Raw genomic sequence first — 19699 nt, forward strand, 5'->3', positions numbered from 1 at the left:
ATTTTATGAATTTAAAGCAAATTTGAATTACGTTGTTTAAAGCAAGCTGCCATGCTCCTTGGCTTTTCATAGTCAGCGAGCTGTCTTGTTTCATGTTTCACTGTACCATACAATAAGATTTTTGTTTGAAACCTCATAAGTCAGAAAGAGAGAAAGAAAAGAGGGAACAAATTCTTGATGGGCCCACAGTAATGATATGGCTGTCAGCACTCAGTTTAAAATAATATAGCCATCATTCAATAGATGATGCAGGAACCTAAACTTTTGACTTTTGATCAATGATTTTGAAATTAACACTGGATCCACTAAGCTCTATGATTTTGTTGTATCTTTTATCCCTCCATTCAAGAAAATGGGTGAGCAAATATCTAAAGTTAATAAGAAAAAATTAATTAAAATATTATTTATAGTTGTCAGGTCTTTCTTAAATATCATTCTTTTAATTTTAAAAGAGTCATTAACACAATAAAAATAAACAGTTGAAAAATGTAGGATTTTAGTTGCAACCCTCCCATTGAATAGCTGTGCAAATTTGGGCAAGTTATTTTGCTGTCCCCCGATTTCCTGGCCTCATAAATCTGTTCTAACATTACTTCCATAGGCCTGCCTATAGTAAGATCTAGAAGGTATGCCTACTTAAAATTTTCACCTGGTTAAACTTTAAGACATAAGTTTTACTTGTGATTAAAAATGCTTAGAGATGAGAAGTGTTCATAGATGTCTATATGGATTCTTCCCTGCTGGGACATATACCATCTCCAGGAGAGAGAAAGATAGAAAGTTACATATTATAAACCATGATGGACCATTGAGATATGGAAAGTTACTGTTATTATAAACCATAATGGATCATTGTGTTTATACACAGACCTAAGCAATATCACATTGCAATTTTGACTATTATCATGTCCCATACTAGATATCCAATATCTGATTTACCTGTGAGTAAAGAACTAATCTACATTTTTAATAATGAGTTTGTGTTCTTAATTTGAACAGCGAAGCATATTAAAACTATTCAATTTTAAAAATCACATAACAAAACTGCAAAGATTATTTAGTCAAAACAAACACATTAAGAAAAGTCTACTCATTTGGGTAATTTCTTCACATTGTTCATTCATTTTTTATGAGAAAAATGAATTTCCACATTTTATGTACTGTTATGACCATAATTTAATCCAGGAACTACTTATTAAGTGATCACTATGGATTTAACAGACAGATAAACAGAGGGAAATATGTACCATATTACGGGGAATTGACTTCCCTCTAACATATGTATATGAAAATACAATAACTTTCCAACACCAACACACTAAAAGCCCCAAACTGCCTTTTTGGGATTTTTTTTTAAGATACATAATTTTTCACATAGAGTCTATCTGTGTGAAAATTATATATCACTCTACAGACCAAGACAAAAATGTATTCTGCTACCATTGTTGATCAAAAGAAATAATTTAGTTGACATCCAAATCATTGCATGGCCCCTGCTTGTGGTTACCACCTCAGTTCCACACTCCCTTGATGTTAAACCCCAAAGACCCTACCAGCAGAAATGGTATGTCATGTATAAGTGGATAAAAGAGGTTTGAGGTTACCTAAGAGACCAGAAAAGTCTCACTTTAAGATTAAATGATAAATTAGAATATTATTTGTCAGCACTGCAACAGGCAGTAGTTTTGTATAAAATTATGTTCCAAATAACATCTCTGCAGATATATTCTTTTGATCTAAGCAGTATGCTGTGAGATGTGCCAAGTCATGATAAAATATTTACCTGACTATAAAAGATTCTTTTTCCCTTAGAAAAAGATGACCTCATATCCTCCTATTTCTGTGAATGCTGCCTAAGGCTATCACCTCAACAGTTGTCTCAGAGTGGAGACAGGGTAAGAGGTATCACAATTATAAACATTTTGGTAGTCCTCAGAGCCACCCCATGCATTTGGGTGCAGTTCTATGTTAAATACTAATGATGTTAGATTATCTGTGTTTTTATTTTTTATGTTCATAGAAAGTCTTGATATATCTATATATATGTATGTATATACATGTGTATATATATGTAAATATTTTTCCAGTGACATATTTTTAAACTATCAGTTGCTGTGTAAAATTCTGATAAACTATGTCAAAAAAGTCTTTAAATCATTTGTTTTACTATAAATTTGTTTTTCCTAAAAAAAATCAACTCTTTTCATTAGCTAAATTGATACTATACATATTAGAAGTCATAAACTAGTGTCCTTGAACAGGATATATCTCATAGTCATGTTCTTTATGAATTAAACAGTATCATCAAAACAACTGAATTAGATGCCAGCATTTGAAAATGGGGAAGATTTTACATAAAACTTTTTATCTTCTGGCTTTTCTCCAGTATGTCCCAATCTCCTCATTCCTGAGTTTAAAATTGGCTCATTTTCCTCATTTCTATTGAGTCTGGTCTCTGTAGGCTTCTGAGCTTTGGACCTCCAATTTAGACAGACAGAGCCATCACCCATAAGTACACATTTTGTACAAATTACTGACCTTAACATTTCATAAAATTCTATATATTGAGCTCAGTAATGGTTTGACCATCTTTGAAATATTATCCTTGGCCTTTCTATCATTCAAACCCTACCTATCTTTAAAGTCATCTCCACATGAATTTCTTTCATTAACTTGATCCTAATCTTATTTCCCATTTTTCCATAGACCACTTCAGCCAGTCTAGCTTCCACTCTGGTCAACCACAAGAGCTCAGTTTGAGGTCAACAGCTTTCTCCATCTTCCTGCATCAATATAGTTGGATTCTATGACAAGGACAAGTTATTAATCTCTCTCCCACAGTTTTCTCATTTGTAAAATTTGTATGAGACAATCCATTTAAACTCTCAAAACAATGTTTGGCAGATAATAATGGTATAGTATAGGTTAGCCATTATTATTATTATATTACTATTACATTTTGTAGCAATAATTTGACATAGCTGGGCATTCTCTTCTCCTTGAAAGACTGTCTTTTGGTTTCCTTTTCCTGACATCACACTCTCCTGGTTTCTGTATAATGTTACTGGCCTTGGTTTTCTTCGTTGGCTACTTCTTTTGTCACATGGGCAAAAGTTAAGTGTTGCAGGGCTTGGTATGGTCCCCTTTATGCTTCTGTCAACTCTCTCTCCATAGTTACCATACTCAGTTCATAGATTTAGATGCCATCTATTCTTTCATAACTGCCAAAATATGTCTCCATCCTTGATATTTTTTTTTTTTTAAACCCAAACTGGAATAATCAAGTGCTTTCTCTGTGTTCCTATCAGGCATCTGCAATTTGAATTCCTGATTTCCTTCACATGTTTGTTCCTCCCATTTTGACTCTCTCTCCCAAGGATCCTTTTTCCATAAAATAGCAGAATGATTTTTAAGTTTCCAATCACTTAGTGCATCTCTGCTGGTTGACTGATTGCTGTGAGTACCATGTAGTTTGTTGACATTCTTGCTGGTGTGTGACAGCTACTAACTCTCACTGCAGAAGTGGGGAGACTGAGTTCTACAGCATTCGCTGTTTCCAACTGCTTCCTGGGTTATCACTTGCTGGTAAAATTCTAGAAAAAGAATGGGTGGTGGTCACTGAAGGTTTTTCACTATGGAGTTCCAGTCAGAGAATTTTATCTTGCCTTTAAAAACTAGTGAACCTAAAGCCATAGCTTAGTTTACATTCATGTGCCATGATGCCAGCTAAAATAAAGAGTGAACAGTTCAGACTATAAACCATTTGTTTTGTCCATGTTCATTAAACCAATTAGCTGATTTAATTTTATTTTCTGATTGCCCTCTTGGATTAGTGCTATATAACTGGAATCCATCATGAGAAGATACCTTCTTTCAGTGATTCTCAACCTTCTCCTTCCTGAAATCTCCATTCACATCTCTGCTCATACATCACACCAGTAGGGAAGTTGTCCCTGATAAGCTGATGTGAAAAGACAGACCATCACTCTCTCACTCAGGAGAGGAGAGGGCAAAGTAAAACTAAAACCCAGCTATAGTTTTCTTCTAAGATACTATATACTTACTTATGGAATGTTTGTCATAGCAGTTTTTATTTGGGTTGTTATTGTTGTTACCTTCTCCCTCTTTAAAAATACAAGCTCTGCAAAAAGAGGGCTTCACATTACATGTTTTTATTTTATTGCCAGCACACCTAAAACATTGACTACTATTAAATCCTCAGTAATCAAGTATGAAACATATAAATGTGTAAAATGTGTAAACACTATTGATGTGTAAAATACATAAAAATATACTGAATGAGTGCTGTCAGAGAGTTCACCCTACATCATTTACCACAAAAGAATCTAAGACCATTGTTACATGTAAGAATGTAAGGAACTCTACAGGTTAAAAACCCTTTCAACATGAAAAAATAGTTCTTCATGGAAATAAGTTTTATTTATATATCATTTATGAAATAATCAGTTACAAAGAAAACAAACTAATGTACAATAAATCTGTCTTTGGGTTTTAGAGAGAAATGAATTTATCTGCGTTAAGAATGAGAAGTTCAAAGATTGTCCTTTATTTTTGCTGATGATACATAGATTTTAAAGGTTTTTTCTTATTAAATTTTTCTAAATGTTATATCAGCATGTATTTTTTTAAATCTTAGTTTCACAGACTGAATTTTGATTCATCGTACACTAATAGGGTTCAACTTTTCATTTCTATGGTTGTACAGTTAGTATGTATCAATGGTGCACATTAGTGGTTTACAATGTGATATTTCAACACATGAATGAAGCATGTACTAATCAAATCAGGTTAATTAGCATTACCCTGTCCTTACCATTTCTTTATATTTGGAGGCTTTGAATTCTGGTGTTCTAGATCTTCATAATATAGATAATAATTTACTGTGAACTATAGTCTTTCCACTGTGCTGAGGAACACCAGAACTTATTCCTTTCAGTTGTTTTGTTCCCCATTATCCAGCCTCCCTCTATCTCTTCTCCCCACTTCCCATCTTCTAGAAATAATTATTCTATATTCAAGTCAACGTTTTTTAGCTCCCACATATAAGCAAGAACATAAAATATTGTTTTCTGTATTTTACTTAATTCACTTAATATAATACCCCCATTTGCATCTATTTTGCTCCAAATATAGGATTTCATTTTTCATGGCTGAACGATACTAGTCCATATGTACTCCACATATTCCTTAATTATTTATTACTTGATGGGCACCTAGATTGATTCAATATCTCAGCTATTGTGAGCAGTGCCACAATAAATATGGACATGCAGATATCTCTTTGCTGTGCTGATTTCATTTCCTTTGGATATATTTACAGGAGTGGAATAGCTGGATCATTATGTTAGATCTATTTTTAATCTTTTAAGAAAACTATGTACTGTTTTCCATAATGTCTATACTAATTTACATTCCCACCCAAAGTATATAAGACTGCCTTTTTCTCATATCCTGGCCAGCACTTTTGTTTGTTTGTTTACTTATTTATTTTCACCTTTTTAAGTAATAACCCATCAGAAGTGAGATGATAACTCATAGTAGTTTTAATTTCCATATCTCTGATGGATAATTATACTGGAGCTACAGCCCTGGCCCTGGCCCATGTATTTCTTCTTTTGAGAAGTGTCTCTTCAGATCACTTACCCATTTTTAGTCAGATTATTTATCCATTGTTAGGTTTTTGAGCTGCTTCTTATTCTGGCTGTTAATTCTTTGTCAGATAACTGGCAACTCTTCTACCATGCTGTGGGTTGTCTCTTTACTCCATTTATTGTCTCCTTTGTTGTGATATTTATCCCAGGGATGCAAGGATGGTTCAACATACACACACCACAAAAGATAATATATCATATCAACAAAGTGAAGGATAAAAATCATGTGACCATCTCAATAGACACAGAAAAAAGTTTTGAAAAATGTTTTATCATAAAGCATCTCTTAAAAAAAAAAAAAAAAAAAAATAAAGCATCTCTTTATGATAAAAACCCTGAACAAAATAGATATAAAAGTATTGTTCTTCAACATCTGAAAGGCTATGTGTAAATAAACCCATAACGAACATCACACTGAATGGAGGAAAGCTGAAAGTGTTTCCTCTAAGATTTGGAACAAGATTAAGTTATCCACTTTCACTGCTTTTATTCAATATAGTACTGGAAATTTTATACAGAGAAATTAGGCAAGAGAAAGAAATAAAAGGCATAAAAAAGAAGAGAGAAAATTAAAGTCTCCCTGTTAGCAAATGATATGATCCTATATTGAGAAAAACCTAAAGATTCTACCAAAAGACCATTAGAACTGAGGAATGAATTTAGTAAAGTTTCAGTATATGAAACCAACATAAAAAATGAGTAGCAATTTTTTATATACCTATTCCAATCTTGCTGAAAGAAATCATGAAAGCAATTCCATTTAAGATAGCTATCAAAAAAATCAAATAAAATACCTAGAAATAAATCTAACCAAGGAAATGAAAGACCTCTACAACAAAAATTACAAAACTCTGCTGAAAGAAATTGAAGAAGACCCCTCAAAATGGAAAGAACTCCTATGTTCATGGATAGGAAGAATTAATATTGTTAAAATGTCCATACTACCCAAAGCTAGTTGTAATCCCTATCAAAATACCAGTGACACTCTTCACAAAATTAGTAACAGTCATCCTAAAATTCACATGGAAGCACAAAGGACCCAAATAGCAAAAGTAATCTTGAACCAATAGAACAAAAAAGGGAAGGGGAATCACAGTATCTCATTTCAAGATCTACTTCAGGGTCACATTAACCAAAATAGCATAGAACGGAAACATAGACCAAAGGAACAGAACAGAGTAACCAGAAACAAATGCACACATCTACAGTCAACACATTCTCAACAAAGGTGCTGAAAACATACATCGTAGAAAGGACAGCCTCTTCAATAAAAGGTACTTCAAAATGAACCAAAGACCTAAATGTAAGACCTGAACTTGAACTACTAGGGGGAAAAAAAAAAAACACACACACGCAGATACATTTCAAGTTGCTGGTATAAGCAATGAATTTTTGATTCTCAAAAGCACAGGAAACAAGAGCAAGAATAGACAAATGGGATTTCGTCTCTACTGCTATTGATCACATTTATAAGTGGCAGTGAACACATATTGGGGTTGGATAAAAATCCATGACATCCATGATTTATAACATCGCGGGCATTGCTGGTCATGGAGGTGCACCGGCATGACTTGGGATCTCAGGACTTTTCTCATGTGAAGTGATAGAAACAAGAAAATAAAAAGTGTGAAGCCAAAGCAGTCTATGAAGCATTGGACGATCATTCTGAAACCTGTACTTGGGATCCTGACCCAGGCCACTGAAGATAGAAAAAGAGGAAGGAAGAAAAAGGCAAAGATGCTAAATTACACCAGACTTACACAAGCATGTCAGAACCACTCCCCTCTTAGTCATCATGCTAAATGGAAGAGATGACACACCTACCTGATTCCTCTAGATATAGCACATTCTTCTAACAAATTTCCCTTTCATGAGGTCCACTTAAACTGAACCTTGTCTGTTTATAAATGTTGTGTACATGAACTGACAATATGATTAGACAGGTCTCAGGACTTCAGTCACCATAAGCAGACAGGCCTGTGGGAGCAGTAATACTCCTGGCTGTTATCATAACAGGCAACCTGTAGTCACAGCCTATTGCACAAAGTGGACTGGAGGCCTGAAACAGTTATTCTGAATTGTTTTGTCATTGCCTCCATCTCTCTTTCATGTATAGATACTGTGAATGTCTGTCAATTGGATGGGATTAGCAACGCTGAAAGAAGAGGAACAAAATCCAATTCTCAGTCAAAAGTAAGATAAAATAGCACAAAATAACACTGAGAGTCCAGAGTTCATAGTTCTGAGGAAAGTGTTTAGAATTGTTAGCAGTAATTACTCTTTCTATCATGCTGATTTTTTTAATACTGGAAGTCAATGAAATGCCAGTTTTGGAGTCAAAAGACAGTTACATCTATAGCAACAACACATATGAACAAGGTTAATTAAGATGTTTCAGATGACAGAGGACAAGTTCTTACCAGTAGGAAACAAAGAACCATATCATGTGGTTAATCAAAATGGGGAAGAACTGTTTCCTCTAAGACTTGAAAGAAGAACCACCATTGATTTGATTCACATCATTTTCCAAAAAAAAGCCCCGAAAACCCTGTATCTCCAGACATTTAAAGAAACATCTTTCAAGCTCATCTGTTGAATTGATCTATAAAACATTTTACCAGCTTTCATTCTGACTAATATATTCCTAAAAGATTTTCTTTTGCACTTCCAAACAGGAGCCTCCTTTCCAGAATTCTCCCTATTGAGTTTGTTATGTAAGCTCTAGTACCATTCAGACTGAGAGCTGTGTTGAACTACAGTGCTTAATTGCAACTGAATATTTACTAGAGAAAGTTTGAAACTTCACTTTCAGAATACTTTTTAATGTTTCCAATTTGTTCTGAACAGTACCACAGAGAGGACCAAGCCAAGGGCCTTCTTTATCTCTTACCATAAGCCATTCCGCTTGTTATCTTTTTAAGCAAAACTCCTATTGAGAAGGCGAGGCTTAAGGGTCTGACTTTTGAGTGGGACCCAGCCATCCACTGCTGTTCAGGAAAGGCTGCCTGCAGAACTGACCACCATATGCTCACCAGCTGGATTTATTTTTCATAGCTTTTCCAGATCTTTTCTAGCAACACACACACACACACACACAAATACACACACACAAATTACTATAATGAAACGTAATGTTTAAACTTCTTGGCAATATTAAATTCTTCTCTAAAAAGACACTAACAGCTTTTTTGGCAAAGCAAGGTGGTGCAGATAAGATATAATATTTAACTATCAAATTATGAACTCAGAAGCGGAGAGCTGTGGACCTTATCGGGAATAACAAACACTGGTACACTGAAGGCTAAGTTGTCAACACATCTCACGATGCTTCAGTGGTTTTAGAAGCATTTGTACTTATCCAACCCTCTGCCACTGCCAATAAAAATTTATAATTGGGGTTGTGGGAGGGTACTTGGCGCTGTGGTGAAATGTCTGTGTAAGTTTGCCACAAGGAGAATGGCTTGAGAGACTGAATGAAAACGGAGCAATGGCTTGGTAAATTGCGTCCGCCTCAAATGCCACTTCCTAGCAAACTGTTTTCTGTACCTTGCTGAAATCATGAAATTTTAAGTTGGAGAAAAGCTTAGAGATTATCTCTTTTGCCCCTTCCTTTTACAGAAAGGAGGCTCAGTAAAGAGACACAGTTTGGTACAAATAGCAAATTACATTTCCTGCAGATAAACTGTGAGAGGCTACTGCAACCTCAGTCAGTGTTGCCACTGGCCTAGTTAAGATCTGAGCGCCACCCTAAGTGAACCAGGCAAGTTGGGGAAAGAAAGAGAAGGTCTCCTTGTTTCAGACTTTGGCTTGCTAATGGGTAGGACCAGAGATTCCTGCCAAACTCTCCTCAGTCTCATGTCTCCATAGGAAGGAGCCCTTTTCTTGGGGATAAGGGCACAGAAGGGGGTGACCTGCCCCGCCCCCTCTCCCTCTCCTCATCCCTGCCCACCTGGTGAGTTTCTGGTTGCAGGGTTTTGCTTTGTTTCCCTTCCCATCCTCAGCCACCATCACGTGATCTAATTAAGACTCTTGGCCACAGCAATAGAAAATGAGATACTTGTAAAAATGCATTCATCTAGCAACTCTGAATCAGCACAGTTCTGAAGCCCTCCATTCACTGAGAGTGAGTGAGGACCCACTCAGCCTTGTGAGAAGAAAAATGGCAAGGAAAGAAAAGAATAGCGGTAGACTGGTCCGTGATCATTAGTTAGCCAAATGTAACGTTTCTTTGACAATGAGTTTTAGAAGCTGGTGATAGTAACAGATTTGTATAGATTTTTTTGCAGCAGTTTTTAAGATCTTAGTATTTAAAGTATGATTTTTTTTCTATCACTGTGTTTCACATCCATAGAATCCTTTCTCTAAATCTCAGTGTGACCACGCTAGCCCCATCATCACCTTGACTAGATTATCACCACAGTGTCCTAACCAGTCATTTCCCTATTGTGATCTCCCATGTTTTAAATTCATATTAAATACTATTAAGTCAATCTTCAAAAAGTCAGCTTTTATAATCTTATAGCCTTGCTCGGGAATAAAAATAATGACCACAAACTCTCAGCGATTAGGAACTTTATCCGGTCTACAATGCATATCCAAACTTAGTATCTTTTCTTGTCCCACATAAACTATTAAACTCAACAAAGTCGTCTCATATATGATCTTTTCCCATGTCCATCTGCTTCTGCTCATTACTATCTGTGACCAATTCCAACCCATTTGTTAGAATACAATATAAATCCTATTTACCATGTAAAATATGCTCACCCATCTTTACCCAACACTAATCTATAAATTCTTCTTGTGTTTAGAGAAAAGTTATGTACAATTTAGCAAGGAATTCTTTACTTCCTGTGTACTCATTGTTCAAGTTAAGTGGCACCCTCTTTAGCCAAAGCCACAAGTGCTTTATAAATGTTTTTAAATTACATTATCTGTATTTTTTCCATATGCCACTAATTTGTCTTCTTTTGTGAAAACTCTCCATTTCATCTGATTACCCAATTTAATTACTTTGGCTCATTCTCTGCTTATCCTCATCTAAATGGACTAAAACTAGATGCTTTCCCTTGATTTGTTTTTCTCCTTTATCATTCCTCCCCAAACCCATGAACCCTACTCCCTGCCTGAGTCAGGTCATAATACTTTTCCTGGGTTGATTGCCTTGCTTCCTGCCAATCCAGGACAGGCTTTGGACATGTGGTCAACTCTTTTTTTTTTTTTTTATTTGTCTATGCATATTCATTTATATTTCTAATTATTTTATTAGTCTAGATTCTTAGAAGTAGAATTATTGAGTCAAATACCACAGACACTTTTACTATGAAGTACTCAGTGTTCTTATGCTTGAGACTGGCTATTGAATCATCCCACTGAAAGTGGTAATATTATATCTATCTTACAATATTGTATTTATCATTTGAGCTAAAAAGCTTTGTGTTTGTTAGTCATTCATTCTCCCTCTTTTCTAAATTATTTATTCATGACCTTTGAGCATTCCTGGATGGGTGTTTTTTTTTTGTTTTTGTTTTTTTGGGTTTTTTTCTCCTTTTAAACCAAATCAGTGATTGCAGAGGGCGAGAGTAGATTTTAGTCTTTCAAGTGCTCAAACAATATAATGTCATGCTGTAGACATAGTTCAAGCAAATATGCGTGTTGGTTGACTGATCAGGCCTGTAGTAGAGATTTTCCTGTCAACACAGCTCTGTGACCTCAATCTATCCATAGACAGTCCCTTCCTTTTTTATTTTTTTAACACTTTTATTTTCTTTTTAAATATGAGTCAGTTTTTCAAAAGTAAAGTTTAGTATTCTCCCATTTGCATTGACTCCAGTCCAAGAGGAACCAATGTGGTACAGAATTTCCTTCTTTATTTTTAATTGAGTCAAAAGTCGCATAAAACAATATTAGCCATTTTAAAATGGACAATTTAGTAGCATTCAGCATATTCCCAATGTTGTACAATCATTGCTACTTTCAGGTTCTAAAATACTTTTTCACCCTCAAAGGAAGCCAGTATCCGTTAGTCACTCCCTAATTTTATCTTTCCTCCAGCCTCTGGCAAACACTAATCAGATTTCTGTGTTTATGGATTTACAAGCTCTGGAGTATTTCACATAAACTGAATTTTACAGTACATGATTTTTGTGTCTGCCCTCTTTCACTTAAAATCATGTTTTAGAGGAGCCTCCATGTCAGGCATGTATCAGTACATTTCTTTTTATGACTGATTAGTATTCCATTTGTATTGACATACCACAGTAGAATTCTTCTTTTGATTTTTTGTTATTTTTAGATATACATGAAAGTATATTTTGACATATTATACATACATGGAGTATAACTTATTCTAATGACTTGTGGTTGTGCTTGATGTGGAGTTACACTGGTCGTGTATTCATATATGAACATAGGAAAGTTACGTCTGATTCATTCTACTGTCTTTCCTATTCCCATCCCTCCTTCCTTCCCTTCTTTCCCATTTGTCTAATCCAATGAACTTCTAAACTGCCCCTCGCAACCCTCCCTTGTGTGCTTTAGCATTCACATATCAGAGAGAATATTCAACCTTCGGTTTTGGGGGACTGGCTTACTTCATTTAGCATGATCGTCTCCAGTTACATCCATTTAGCAGAGAATGCCATAATTTCATTCTTCTTTAAGGCTGAGTAATATTCCATTATGTATATATACCACATTTTCTTTATCCATTCATCTGTTGAAGGGCATCTAGGTTGGTTGCACAGTTTACCTATTGTGAATTGAGTTGCTATAAACATTGATGTGGTTGGGTCACTATAGCATGCTGATTTTAAGTCCTTTGGGTATAAACCAAGAAGTGGGAAAACTGGGTCAAGTGGTGTTCCATTCCAAGTTTTCTAAGGAATCTCCATACTACTTTCCATATTGGTTACAGCAATTTACAGTCCCACCAGCAATGTATAAGTGAACCTTTTCCCCACATTCTCACCAACATTTATTGTTACTTCAAAGAAGAAATATGAATGGCCAAAAAATATATGAAAAAAATATTCATCTCTGGCAATTAGATAAATTAAAACTACATGAGGTTCCATCTCACTCCAGTCAGATTGGCAATCATCAAGAATACACAGTAAAATTATTTTTTAAATTTCATTTTTCCATTGACCATGGCTCTTTTTTAGATGTACAATTGTTTTTCTGTATCGATTGTATATACTGTAAATTTACCCAATTTGTTCTTTTTTTTTCTTTTTTTGGTTTTGTGGATTCTTTGGTGTTTTACATAGATAAGATCATTTTATTGACAAATAGTTTGGCTTCTGCTTCTTCCTTTGTTGTTTAGATTCTTTTTAAAAATGTCTTTTTCTTCCTAATTGAATTTACAAAGCACAATGTGGGATAGGGTGATGGATGCAGGCCTCCTCTTGTTCCTAAACTTATGGGAAGAGGTTTTAGTCTTTTACCCTCAGGGATGATGTTAGCTCTGGGTTTTTAATAAATGCCTGAAATCAGGCTGAGGAAATTCCCTACTATATTTACATTGTTGAATGTTTTTATTTTGAACCAATGTTGGATCTCGTTTCATACTGTTTCTGCATAATTCAAGATGATTATATATTTTTCTCTTTATTCTGTTAATGTGGCATAGTACACTGATCAGTTGGTTTTGTGTGGTTTTTTTTTGTTTGTGTGTTTTGTTTTGTTTTATGATAAACCCCCCCTTTTCAGGCACAAATTCTTCTTGATTAGAACATATAACCCATTTAACACACTGCTGGATTCACTTTGCTAGCAATTTATTGAGAAGTTTTACATCTTTATTTAAAAAGAATATTGGTCTGTAGTTTTCCTTTCTTGTGATATTTTGGTCTGGCTTTGGCATCAGGGTAATGCTGACCTCACAGAATAGGTTACAAAGTTTTCCTGTCTCCTCCTCCTCCTCTCCCTCCTTCAGAAGAGTTCAAAAAAGAATGTTTACTCTTCTTTAAATGTTTGCTAGAATTTGCCACTATTCAGGAGGCTGAGGCAGGAGGATGGAAAGTTCAAGGTCAGCCTGGATAATTTAGTGAGATCTTGTCTCAAAATAAAAAAACTGAAAAGCATTGGAGATATAGTGCAGTGGCAAAGCACTTGCCTACTATGTGCTTGGCCTAGGTTCAATCCCCAGTGCCAATTGGAAAAAATTGACCAATGAAGTCATCAATAAAGGGCTTTTCTTTGTTGGAAGTTTTTTGATTATTCATTCAATCTCTTTTTTGTTTGGATTTCCTATTCTTCCTTAAACAAGTTTGGTAGCTTCTGTGTTTCTAGGTTCCCTTAATCACATTTTATTTTTTACATTTTCAAAGGTTAAATAAAGCTGATGGTCAGAGGAAAGATGGTCCCCATTAGGAAATAAATCTAAATGGAAATACATTAACAGAACTAAGCCAGTTTTTCCCACCAAAACAAACCAAACAAGATAAAAAAGTATTTTCTCCTTTCATATAATAAATTGCTCCTAATTATATGTTCTTGTAGCAAAATTCCTAAAGAAAACAGGTATTAGATTTGACTTCTCAGAGTCTTTTTTAGAGCTTTTGAGTTTTTGTTCTTTTAAATTTTATTTTGTTTTGTTTTGTAAGAAGGTAGATTGTCCTGAGGTTCTAGTTGTAGAAAGCACTTGGTGTACACTGAACCTTTGGTAGGGAATTCAGAACACACTTCTCCAATCTGTTCTCTGGTCATAGTCCCTCTATGGAAATCGTGTAGCAGCTTTATATATGTATGTGTGTGTGTGTGTGTGTATATATATATAGAGAGAGAGAGAGAGAACTGCAACGGGAGAAAGGGTGTGTGTGGTGTGTGCTCAGGTGGTACTAAGAGAGAAAGAGATGGAGGTTGTAAAATAGATTCTTTGTGATTATTACTTCTATGAAAAAGGTAGAATTTCATCAAGACAATATTACTCTGTTATACACCAAAAATGCCCTCCCGTCTAACCTGCATCTTCATTATTCTTCCTATGTATCTATTCTATTACCTTTTATAATCTGAGTCAAACAAATTATCTTTTGACCCATATAGTCAACATAGATAATTATGCTTTTCCATTCAGAAGAAAAGAGATAAGTGCTACCACACACACACACACACACACACCTGCTTCTCCAAGTTCATTCATTCAATAACCTTTTATTGAACACCTTCTATGTGCCAGGCATGCATTATGTTGAACTTTGAATTCACAATGGTGATCAAAACAGACATGTTTTGTCAAAAGATTCAGCTCATGATTCCTTTTGTTAAATACTCGGTTCAGGAGAATTGGACTTCCGTCATGTGCAGAGTTCAATAGTGCAGTTGAACAAAAATGCTGAAGGCCCACATACCAGTGGAAGTTAAAGGGTAATTCAACAATGGCCCCAGAACTTCTGCTGCCCAGGAAACAGTTAATGGCCTTACCCAGGAAGTATTATGACATCATACAATGGGGCATGTGTTTGTAACTCTAACCCTGACAAAGAAGCAATTATTTCTGCCAAAGAGAGTAGAATAAATCTTCCCTTTGCCCCAGCAGGCCCCACACTGCCCATCCAGCAGAGAATGCAGAATGCTCACAATAGACAGAAGGCTGCAGGGTCAACCAAACCAAGAGCCACACCAGGGGTTAACAAGGAAAGCAGGAAGCCAACATTTTGCTGAACATATGGGGGAGAAGCAAACCTTTGAAGCCATTAATAGAGGCTGTACCCTGCATAATCTCAACAGCCAAGAGTGACATAATCTCCCAATAGCTAAGAGGACAGAAAGAAGGAAGCAGCCAATCTCAGAACAGATAGCCTGGGAAAAGAGTGGCCCTGGTCACAAAAGAGAGGATCTGCAGAGCCAAAGCCAGACAAGCTTGTTCTTGTTGTAGTGGCATAGAATTGTGGCCAGCCCTAGGACTGGATTCCAGCTCTGCCACTCTCCCGCTGTGACATTGTCTAAACCACTGAACCTCTCTGAAGCTTAGATGTTCTGTCTATAAAACAAGCTTACAAGGTTGGGAGAATTGGAGAAAATGAATGTAAAATAGGCATTCAATATATGGCAGCTACTCTTATTCTGAAGGCTGTGTTCCTTCATCACAAATGAATCCCTTGGTAGTGTTCTTAAAGTTCCAGTCTGTCTTCTGCTATTCAGAGTCAGGTTTCAAATCAGGATGCCTGCCTTACAGATGGCTTGCAATGTTTATCTCTCAGTATGACATACCTTATGATGCCCTTATTACACATGCATCTGTCTCCCTCACATCTCCCGTCTCCTACTGCTCGATTTAGGTACTCCTTAGGGCTAGAACAATGCTCATTTTTTTTTGGCCCCAGTGACTGTCATAGTTTGTACACAGCAGGTACTCAATAAATACTTACTATTTTGTATGCCATTCTTTCATCACTATATGACACATTTGTGTACACTTTTTACTTGAAAAATTCACACCTTGAGAAGATTGTTTATGTGCATACACATAAATATATGCACACGTGCACTTAGGTGTATGTTTTTGTGTATAGTAAAAAGGGAAACGTCCTCACCTGTGAAAAACTGGATATGTACACATTCTAAGACTTCATAGAAAATTTCATTCCTATTCATTGAAGAGCATACCCACAAAATGGGACTGCTAAAGTATTTCTATATGTTAAATGTTAAAAAAAAAAAAAAGTATATGAAGACTCCACTACTGTGCCTCAAAAATGAAGAGTGGCCATTTAATTTGGGTAATTATTTATCTACTTATGACATGAAAAGCATTTAATATAAAAAGTCTAAAGAAATGAAGATTTGAAACAGCAGGCAGTTACTCAGCTTGGTGAAGGTGTACATTAGCCACAATGCCGAGTCACCTATTCATTGTTGCTATTTTCAGTCTTGAGGCTCACGTACAGCTGTTTGAAACCCTAAAGTTCCCGGAGCTCCTTCACAGAGGCTCACAACCTTGCCGGCGATGATCTCACTGTTAATTATTTTTTTAATAAGTAGCTTCAAGCATTCCAGAACGTGTTTGAGCTGCCAGAGTTTAAAGATAAAAAAAATGTGGAAGGAACAGCAATATTTCTCTGCAATCACAGGATTATCAACGCTTTAAAAGCAAGGGACTTTAGAAGTCAGTAGGCACAACTTCCGTCCCCAGATGCTGCAATCCTCCACTATTTAATTCAGAGGAGATGTTGCAGACTCGGCCTTCCGATAGCATCCTTGTCTGCTGAGCAGGGCCTGCATTCAGGGTTGAGATTCTATGTTTGAGCTTTCTTGAGCCCACAATAATTAAAGTATCTGAACTATTTTAACAGTAAACTTTATGTGTATGTCACCACTATGAGAATTCCCCAGTTAGATCTTTCTAGAGCCTCCTCATTTAGTTCTCCATCACCAGCTATCTGAAATGCCATCACTCATTCTTTGATCTTATGGAAAATCATCCTGGATCACTGAAGTGGGAGCCATCTAGATATATGAGGTTGTTAGGCAAAGCCCTGAATATTACTCTTGATAGGAAAGAAGCAAGCTACACAAAGCCTGGCGTTTGAATGGATCATCCTGAAAGACAGGAGAGCGGTGGTTAAAAATAGCCTCTGATGTTAGGTTGGGTGGGTACATCCTGGCTTCAACACTTATTAGTTGTGATCCTGGACTTCTCAGTTTCTTTGCCTTTGTTTCCCCTTCCATAAAATGAAAATAATAATAAGGAGCATAAGATTATAGTGAGGATTAAGTAAGTTAATACTCACAATGTGCTCTGATTATATGGTTGTTTAGATAGCTTTTTTGTCACTGTGACCAAAAGCAGACAAGAACAACATAGAGGAGGAAGAAAAGTTTATTTTGGCTCACAGTTTCAGAGGTTCAGTCCATGGATGATAGAATCCATAGCTCTGGGTCTGAGGTAAAACAGAACATTATGGTGGGAGGGCGTGGTGGAGGAAAGCAGCGTAGGACATGGCAATCAGGAAGCAGGGAGAGCTGTGCTCACCAGAGGTAAAATATATACCCCAAAGTCATGTCCCTAGTAACCTACCTTCTCCAACCATGCCTTACCTGCCAACAGTTACCGTCCAGTTAATCCAAAGCAGTGGATCAGTTCACTGATTAGGTTAAGACTGTCATAACCTCACATTTCACCTCTGAAAATTCTTGCATTTTGGTCTCACACATGAGCTTTTCAGGAACACCTCACATCTAAACCATAGCAATGGTACTTGGAATATATTCAATAATAGTACTAGCTACAATTAACCTCATTAAATGGAACTTAGATGAACAGAGTACATAGCTCTTCATTACCAACTTCTGCTCTGTGGTGCATTGCTCAGCTTGAATGCTGAGATCTCACCCTGTGAATCTTTTCCTAGACTTTCTGCTCTCCACCTCTCCCAGCCCAGGAATAACTAAGAAAGGAGAGCTAAAAACTTACTCTGCAAGTCTGTTTTAGAATTTCCTTTCTTCTACCTAAACCAACTTATTTTCTTCTTCTTTTTAACTACAGACTGTCCTTTTTGACTTCCAGGTTCTATGATAACTTTTCATATAGCTTCCACCCCAGGTAACTACCCACTACACCAGTAGTCAATGGCTCTGACTGTCTGGGCAGAACAGACAATTCCCCTGTGGTAGAATTAACCAACAAATTTAACCTGTAAATAGAAGCATAGGAAATCGATGAATGTTCTTTGAAACAGTATTCTGTTATAAAATTTGAAACAACTTCTTACCTAAAGAGTTATACTAATATCTTTTTCAGACCTACTTAATCCTAAAAAAAAAAAAAATTATGTGTCATTAAGATACATAAATTCCATCTGGTGGAAATTATTGGCTATACATGTTTTTAAGTTGGATCTTAGCACAAGACTAAGAAGATTAGCAATAAGACTGCTTACCTGTATAATCTAGAATCTCAAACAAAATTCAAGCTAGGGCAGGCTGCTATGTAGTGCAATTCCATGACACAGCTCTAAGGAGTAGGAATTAACTCAGTTGGAAGGAGGTGTACATTGAAGAGTTAAAAAAATAATAAAATTGAAGTAATAACCCACACATTTGACCTAATCCAAATCATTTTTCTTTGTTTCTCAGCACAAATAACACTGTCTAAATTTGATTTTGCAGTCTTAAAAAATAATTTCAGGCCTCAAAGTCAACATATTGTGACACATATATAGAATTATGGAATCACATGGAAATTAAATACCATCCCTAGCAAGGGAGCTCAGAAAACATATTTTGGGCATTGGAAATTTATTTTGGGATGAGAATTCATTTAAAATTGTTTATTGACAGTTGGTAAATCATTTTTTCTCATTTTTTTTTCTGTGTGGTACAGATGGAAGGCTAACATCTTCCAAATTCATTTCTCGGTTATACATATGTGTAAATTAGCCTGTGCAGATTACAGTTTTCTTTTTGTGCTTTATTAAATTCTGTCAAAGCTGTTATTAGAACTGATTTTATATTGTCTGGTACTTGTGAAAATTGACAATATAGTCCAGTGAGCTAGTAGTGCCTCCAAAAGACTTAAATGTCTCATCAAATGTCAACAAACTAATGAAAATGCCCGAGTGTATAAATATCCAAGCTCATTCACCACTAACATTTTCATTTATATAAATACCATGCTTAGTTTAGAGAATGTCAGAGTACTTCATACATTGGGCCAGCCACTCAAGAACGCTCTCCTCTTTTGACAAAGACAGTAAGTCCCACAGTCAGGTTAGGTATCAGAAAGTCCAGGGGAATCAGATAACCCCAGTTTTCCTCTTATTATCTCATGAACATCTTCCAGATTTATGGGTAGGCAGACTGTTAGGCCTTCAAGGTAGGATAGCCCTTCAGTCTGAAAACCACTTAATAATCTCCCTCCTGCCCATAATTTACCTATTCATATGGTTTCTCCTTGCCTTCCCGAGGTTCCAGTAGAGCCTAGTTTCACTTTTGAGGTATTAATCGATTTTAGGTCTTGCCTGTGGTTCAATACTTGGATCTAATCATAATGAGTCCATGGGGAGTTTAAGATAAAGAGC

The 19699-nt window shown here is 36.0% G+C and overlaps 1 protein-coding gene across 22 annotated transcripts in view; it reads left to right on the forward strand.

The window, feature by feature from the left end:
- Positions 1–19699, forward strand: part of B3GALT1 (beta-1,3-galactosyltransferase 1) — a 644122-nt gene that overhangs the window by 346216 nt on the left and 278207 nt on the right. The window contains exon 3 of one of the 22 annotated variants that reach the window (XM_079131879.1): positions 7789–7865. The exons of the other annotated variants lie outside the window; for them this stretch is intronic. The gene's annotated coding sequence lies outside the window, so the exon portion shown is untranslated. The remainder of the gene's footprint in view (positions 1–7788; positions 7866–19699) is intronic. 22 annotated transcript variants of the gene reach the window in all.

Source organism: Sciurus vulgaris (genome assembly GCF_902686455.1).
Source record: "Sciurus vulgaris genome assembly, chromosome: 3".
Taxonomy (NCBI): Eukaryota; Metazoa; Chordata; class Mammalia; order Rodentia; family Sciuridae; genus Sciurus; species Sciurus vulgaris.